The sequence below is a fragment of the Kogia breviceps genome, chromosome 8 (genome assembly GCF_026419965.1).
Source record: "Kogia breviceps isolate mKogBre1 chromosome 8, mKogBre1 haplotype 1, whole genome shotgun sequence".
NCBI classification, from domain to species: Eukaryota; Metazoa; Chordata; class Mammalia; order Artiodactyla; family Physeteridae; genus Kogia; species Kogia breviceps.
This window is the reverse complement of record NC_081317.1, coordinates 39,086,586-39,094,050: the sequence shown is the minus strand read 5'-3', so window position 1 is coordinate 39,094,050 and position 7,465 is coordinate 39,086,586. Positions and strand designations below refer to the sequence as shown.

The 7,465-nt window shown below is 39.1% G+C and overlaps 1 pseudogene; it reads left to right on the top strand.

Annotated features, from left to right (window-relative positions):
- Positions 1-1,310: 1,310 nt before the first annotated feature.
- LOC131761316 (nucleophosmin pseudogene) lies at positions 1,311-2,197 on the top strand (annotated as a pseudogene).
- The last annotated feature ends 5,268 nt before the right edge of the window (positions 2,198-7,465 follow it).

The following is a 7,465-nucleotide window of genomic DNA, read 5'->3' as shown; positions in this document are numbered from 1 at the left end:
AACACAACATGACCATAATTTTAAGTGTTTGAGAAGCCAAAAAAAAAGGGATTTGAGTTTGACAACCAACATTACAGTGATGGCCCTCTTATTTAGTATATGTGGAACCCAAGGCCTATCCTGACTTTCCAGCAATGAAAAGGTGATGTTCACAGTGAGGCCCCAGGCCCAGGTGTGGATAACAGCCTTTAGCAGGTATAGACCTAATGCACTCAAATGCATTCACAGTAAAAATATAACAGTGTTGGTCAGTAACCATTCTAATGGCTGTATACAAACTTAAATTAGAGTGTAATATTCTGAAGTTGTTTCCTGAAATAAGACTTTTCAGATTTAAAGTGAAATGACAAAGGACTAGAAGAATATGTACAGAAGTATTGTATAATCTAAGGATGGGGGTGGCCTTTCTAAGTATGATACTAATAACAGAAATCATAACAGTAATAGATTTAGCTGTCTAAAATCTAAAAGCAATCAAACAAATAAAAGAAAAAAAAGTAACAGCAACAAAAATTACTAACATAGAAAAGTACATCAACAAAGTTGAAAGCCTAAAACAAACAGAAAAAAATGTTGACAACAAAGAAAGCATATAAAGAGTGAGTGTACTAAATGTACACAAAGTAATTAAAAAGTCAGTAAGAACCTGGGGTGAGGGGTGGGGGTGGGATGAACCGGGAGATTGGGATTGACATATATACACTAATACATATAAAATAGATAACTAATAAGAACCTGCTGTATAAAAATACATTAATTAATTTCATTTAATTTTTAAAAAACAAACAAAAAATCAAGGTGTTGACAGGACCAGATCCCTTCTGAAACCTCTAGGAGATGACCCTTCCATTCCTCTTCTACTTTCTGGTAGCCACAGACATTCTGTGGCTTGTGGGAGCAGAACTCCAGTCTCTGCCTCTGTCTTCAGTAGACCATATTCCCTCTGTGTCTGTATGCATCTCTTAATTTTCCTCTTCTTATATGGGCTCTGCTCATAGTGGACTAAGGCTCATCCTAATGACCTCATCTTAACTTAAGTGTGCCTGCGAAGACCTTATTTCTAAATTGGTCACATTCACAGGTACCAGGGGTTCAGACATGAACATCTTTTTTGGGGAACACAATTTAACCCATAATAATGCTCCATCAGTATTTGATAAATGAATGAATGTGTGCTCAGCCACCACTTCTGAAAAAAAAGAAATCAGTAAAAACCCTAATGTGATTCCCTCCTGCACAGCTGTTCCCTAGAAGAGTAGTAGTGTATCTCCATCCACTTTCTCTCTTACCCAAGTACTAATCACCACCCCATGGACAATTTGATGGACACGAACATGAGCCCCTGAGGTCCCAGAACTATCTTTTCAGTTGTAAACCAAGGACTGACAAAAATTGTCATTTTAAAATGGATAATAATGGAAGATAAGCTCCAGTTATCTTTAAGAACAGTCAGTTTAAGGGCTGATACAAAGGATGAATTGCACATCATTGAAACAGTAGCAATGAATAACACAGGCAGTCCTATTCAGGGAACACTGGCAAATTTGAAAATATCTGTATACCCAATGTTTTCCCTTGGGGGCTTTGAAATAACACCAACTGTGGCTTAAAGTTGAAGGGTGGTTCAGGGCCCATGCATATTAGTGGACAGCACTTGGTTGGTGTGAGGGAAGATGCAGAGTCAGAATATGAAGAGGAGCTAAAACTCCTAAGTATATCTGGAAAGTGATCTGCCCCTGGAAGTGGTGGCAAGCTTCCACAGAAAAAAAAGTCAAACTTGCTGTGAACTGGATGGTGGTGATGATGAAGATAATGAGGAAGCTGAAGAAAAATCTCCAGTAAAGGAACCCATATGAGATACTCAGCCCAAAATGCACAAAAACCAAACCAGAATGACAAAGACTCAAAAACATCAACATCAAGATCAAAAGGTCAAGAATCCAAAAAACATAGAAAAACTCCTAAAACACCAAAAGGAGCTAGTTCTATAGAAGACATTAAAGCAAGAATGCAAGCAATTATAGAAAAGGGTGGTTATCTTCCCAAAGTGGAAGCCAAGTTCATCAATTATATGAAGAATTTCTTCTGGATGACTGACCAGGAGGCTATTCAAGATCTCTAGGTGTGGAAGAAGTCTCTTTTAAGAAAATAGCTTAAACAGTTTGTTAAAGTTTTCCATCTAATCTCATTTTTGTAACAGTAGATATCTGACTGTCCTTTTTTTCTTTTTGAGTGGGATAATGACATCTTTATTTTTACTAATCTCTGTTTGGGGTGAAGAATTGTTTTATTTTGTTTTATTTTATTTTATTTTTAAAATTGAAGTTTTAGGGCTTCCCTGGTGGTGCAGTGTTTGAGAATCTGCCTGCCAATGCAGGGGACACGGGTTCGAGGCCTGGTCTGGGAAGATCCCAGGTGCCACGGAGCAACTGGCCCCGTGAGCCACAACTACTGAGCCTGCACGTCTGGAGCCTGTGCTCCACAAAAAGAGAGCCCACGACAGTGAGAGGCCCGCACAGTGCAATGAAGAGTGGCCCCGCTAGCTGCAACTAGAGAAAGCCCTCACACAGAAATGAAGACCCAACACAGCCAAAAATAAAAATAAATAAATAAATTCATTTTTTTAAATTGAAGTTTTAATCTAATCGAAAGTTTAAGAAAATTAATGAGAAAAAGATGAGCACCTCAATAGAAAAAATAATAGTCAAAGGACATGTTCAGATAATTTACAAGCACAGAACCCAAATATTTGGAGTTTTTTAAAGTATAATGTCCTTAGTAATCAAAGAAATTAAAAATGTAAATATATATAATTTTTCATGTATCAAATTGGCAATTCAACAAGAAATAATGGGGGCTTCCCTGGTGGCACAGTGGTTGAGAATCTGCCTGCCAATGCAGGGGATGTGGGTTCGAGCCCTGGTCTGGGAGGATCCCATATGCCACGAAGCAACTGGGCCCGTGAGCCACAATTACTGAGCCTGCGCGTCTGGAGCTTGTGCTCCGCAACAAGAGAGGTCGCGAAAGTGAGAGGCCCGCGCACCGCGATGAAGAGTGGCTCCCGCTTGCCACAACTGGAGAGAGCCCTTGCACAGAAACGAAGACCCAACACAGCCAAAAATAAATTAATTAATTAATTTTTTAAAACAATAATAATGGAACCCATTTTGGAGAAGAATGTGAGGAACCCTATAAACTGTGGCTGGGAATGGCAATTGAAACAGTTTTTTCCAGGTTCATAATTTTGCTCTAGGAATGGAAAGTCCTAAAATTTACATTTCATTTGACATTGGAATTCCAAACCTAACCTAAGGAAATAATTGTGGATAAATACAAAAATGAAGCTATAACACCCATCACAAGGTTGTTTGTAAGAGGGATATAATGTTTGGAATATCAACCAAAGAACACCTATACAGTAGAATACTAGGCAGTGGTTTAAAATTACATTGGAAAGGTGTTAATGGACTGTTAAGTTTTAAGGTAGGTTACTAAACAATATGATCCATTATTTAAAAGCATTTAGTCTTTTATGTATAAATACATAAATGATATATATTCATCGAAAAAGACTAAAAGGATATAACTAAAATGTCAATTGTGTGTATCTATAATGAGATCACGAATGATATTTACTTTGTTCTTTTTGCTTTTTCATAGTTTCTACATTTTTTTCAAATAACATGTAACTTTTTATAACAAAAAAAAAGCTTTTTTAAGCAGAATTTTACGAGCTTAAAGGAAAAATCAACAGTCCAACAAGCTTGTGTCTCCCACCAAACTAAATGGCTTTCATTTGCTGCTTCCAAAAATCATGCTACCTCTCTCTCTCTGCCCTGATCTGCATCCAACTCTGTAATAATTTCCTTCACATCATGAAAAAATTATCCAAAACCCCAAGCTCACTCATTCAATTAACTCCCTACCTCTTCCTTACTCGATATTCAATTAACATTGAATCACTTTAAGTCTTGCTATTTTAAAAACCTGCTCTAGCTAATCTGTTTTTTTTAAACGGCCAGCCCTTGTTTTTACTTCTGAGCCTTCAGACATCTCTGAGAACAAGGGGATCTTTGTCAACGTCACTCCATTGCTCTCTTCCCATTCTCTAGAGTCTGATAGGTGTGTAAAGCAAAATGGAACAACTTAGAAGATTCCAGCCCAGAGCAGTGGTGTGCCCAGGTAAGCAAGGCATGGCCTGGTAGGGTATGAAAATACCTGACACAGGTCAAGGTAGTATTGACATATATACACTACCAAATGTATAATAGATAGCTAGTGGGAAGCAGCTGCATATAGCACAGGGAGATCAGCTCGGTGCTTTCTGACCACCTAGAGGGGTGGGATAGGGAGGGTGGGATAGGGAGGGTGGGAGGGAGTCACAAGATGGAGGGGATATTGGGATATATGTATACATATAGCTGATTTACTTTGTTGTACAGCAGAAACTAACACAACATTGTAAAGCAACTGTACTCCAAAAAGACGTTAAAAAGAAAAAATGCATCACCTCACACTGTTGTATAGGAAACATACTGCAACCCCACGCCTTGTAGGGCTCTGGCCCCTGTCTGCAGTCAGCTCCCTGTGTGACTCTGGACAAGCAGTTTAATTGCTTCGTGCATCAGTTACATCATTTCTAAAACTATGGCATTCTTTCGAAGGTAAATCTAACTGATGGGCTTTCACGTCCTTTTTAACCCAAATTGCATTACTGTAACAAATACTTTAACTCTCTATAATCAGCCAATCCCCCTTAAAGTAGCTCACAGCCCAGTATCACTACAAATATATTTCTCTTTGTTGCTCTGTATGCGAAGATATTCAGCCTACTTCTCAACAATTCCATATTCATTATGTCCTATGATAATAGATGGTCCTTTTCCTATGTCCTCTCCGTCCTTCATTTTTCTCCCGTTCCAACCATCCCGCATTGATTCAGGCTACATGGGAGTCACTTATTTACCTCTGCAGGCTGGGGATGGGTACATTATTTTTTTTAACCTGAGGGAAGTTAGTCATTGGAAATGCTTTGATTTATTACAACTTATCACATATGTTGTTATTTCAAGGTAAAAAGAGAGGCAGTCAGAAAACAGAAGAGCAAGAATGATAAGAGATATCATCTAGGTGGCCCAAGAATTGGCCTAATTTCCTGTAAAGTTTGCAAACACAGTACTGTTCTCAAACCAAAGTAAGACTCTCCTGACCCCCTGATCCAAGACAAAAGAGATCAATACTAACTCTGCCTACTGGAGAGGGTGTGGAACACTCATCTCATCTGTACATCACTGGTGGGAACGTGCAATGGCACAGCCACTCTGCAGAAGAGTGAGGCAGTTTCTCAGAAAACTAAACCTGCACTTAACACGGCCTGACTAGTGCACTCTTGGGCACTTACGCCAGAGAAATGGAAACTGATGTTCACACAAAACCTGTACACAAAAGGTCAGAGCAGCTTTATCCACAGTGTCCCAAAACGAGAACCAACTGAAGTGTCCTTCAATGGGTAAATGGCTAGAGACTGTGAAATATCCAAACCATGAAATACTATTCTGCAATAAAAAAGAACAAACTATTGATGCACATGGCAACTTGGATGGATCTGAAGGGAGATACACTGAGTGAGAAAAAATCTCAAAGTTTACACCGGTATGATTCCTTTTTTAAACAAATTTTATTGGACTATAGGTGATTTATAATATTGTGTTAGTTGCAGGTGTACAGCAAAGTGATTCATATTCTTCTCCATTCTAGGTCTGTATAATTCCTTTTATACAACATTCTCAAAAGGACGAAATTATAGAGATGGACAACAGATTAAGGGTTGCCAGCACTGACAACAGCAATTAAGGGTTGCCAGTGGGGAGGGGGAGGAGAAGGACATTTTTGTGGCTATAAAGGGATACTTGGAATGGAACTATCTTGTACCTTCAATGTGGTGGTGGTCACACAAATCTACCCAGCTGATAAAATTACATAGGACTACCTATACACAGATGAGTGCAGGTAAAACTGGTAAAATCCAAATAAGGTAACTGGATTGTGTCAATATCATCAATATCAATTTCCTGGTTTTGATATTGTACTATAATTATGCAAGATGTTGAGAGAGAGAAATCAATACTAATAGCACATATATGAACTATAAAGAGCCAGAATCAACTTAGAGTATCGAATTTTTCCTGTAAAGCTTTCTTATTGAATGGAAATGCAAATCTCCTGTATTGTCCATGTTCCCTGAAATTTTAAATTATTCCTAACTTTAGGTGTTCTATTTTGTGGTGGTCGTCATGGTGATGTTTAAAGAAAAGGAGAATTGTTAAGTGCTATACAAAGATCCTATGTTCTCCAAGTCACTGGAATAGTATTTCCTTAGTGTAGCATAGGCCATTGGTTCCCTACTTCCAGGATTGGCCAACCTCAGAGGTCACCTTCAGGCAGAATGCCAGAAAGTTGACCCCCTGAGGAGCAACCCTCAAGCAAGGAAGCGCAAGAGTTGGTGACTATGGCATCTTCCATCTTCCAGCATCTTCCTCCCAGGCGGTGGGATGAACTTGAGGTGTAATCTGCACCATCTCTCAAAGGATCCCCAGCAGGATTGAACCTTGGTTGCCCGCAGCAGTAATCTGCCCTCGGTCACACCTTTTATTGGCTCTTCCTTCCTTCCTGTCTCTCTCTCCCCTCTCCTTCATTCCATCTCTCAAATAAACCACTTGGACCGAATTCCTTGTCTCAGGGTCTATATTTGGAAGGATCCAAATTCAGATGCTCACACTGAGGATACCTGTGTGCAGATTCCAGGGCCTGTTCTCTCACAGTTGATTTTACCTTCCCTAATCAATACCAAACTCAAAAAGAAGCTGCCACAAACTTCACAGAGATTTAACACAATACAATTTGTTTAAGAATGATGACAACACTTTTGGGTAAATACTGTCTTGGACATTAAGGCCTTTTCATACAGTCTACATTTGCTGAAGCAAATCTGCATTCAGCGCATATGTCTTTAGAAAACTGCCATACTTGTGTTCTAGATTCTAGAAGCTCATCCTGAACCCACAAACCCAGTGGTCTCATCAAAAGAGTCAAGGTGTTGGCCAGTTTCAGGAGGCTCCCTAAGTGACTCAGGAAAGTCAACTTATAACACACTCTGATCTGAAAATGAATAAAGTGAAGATGCTTTGGGATCCTGTAACTCATGCTAAATATAACCCACCTAGACTAATAACCAGCTCGAGTCCTATTAATTAATATCTTGAGTCAATCCTCTCTGAACCTCATCTGGTATCAAGACTGCCCTCCACTGGCACCATTTTCAATGATTCTGCTATAAATATGTTTATGTCTGGGTACGCCAGTTAAATAGGCAATATCTAAATATAGTTTTAAAGGTTTGGAGATAGGGTAGCGGAAAGAAAAATGAACTGGGAATCTGAATATTTAGAGCCCAGCTCTGCCTGTA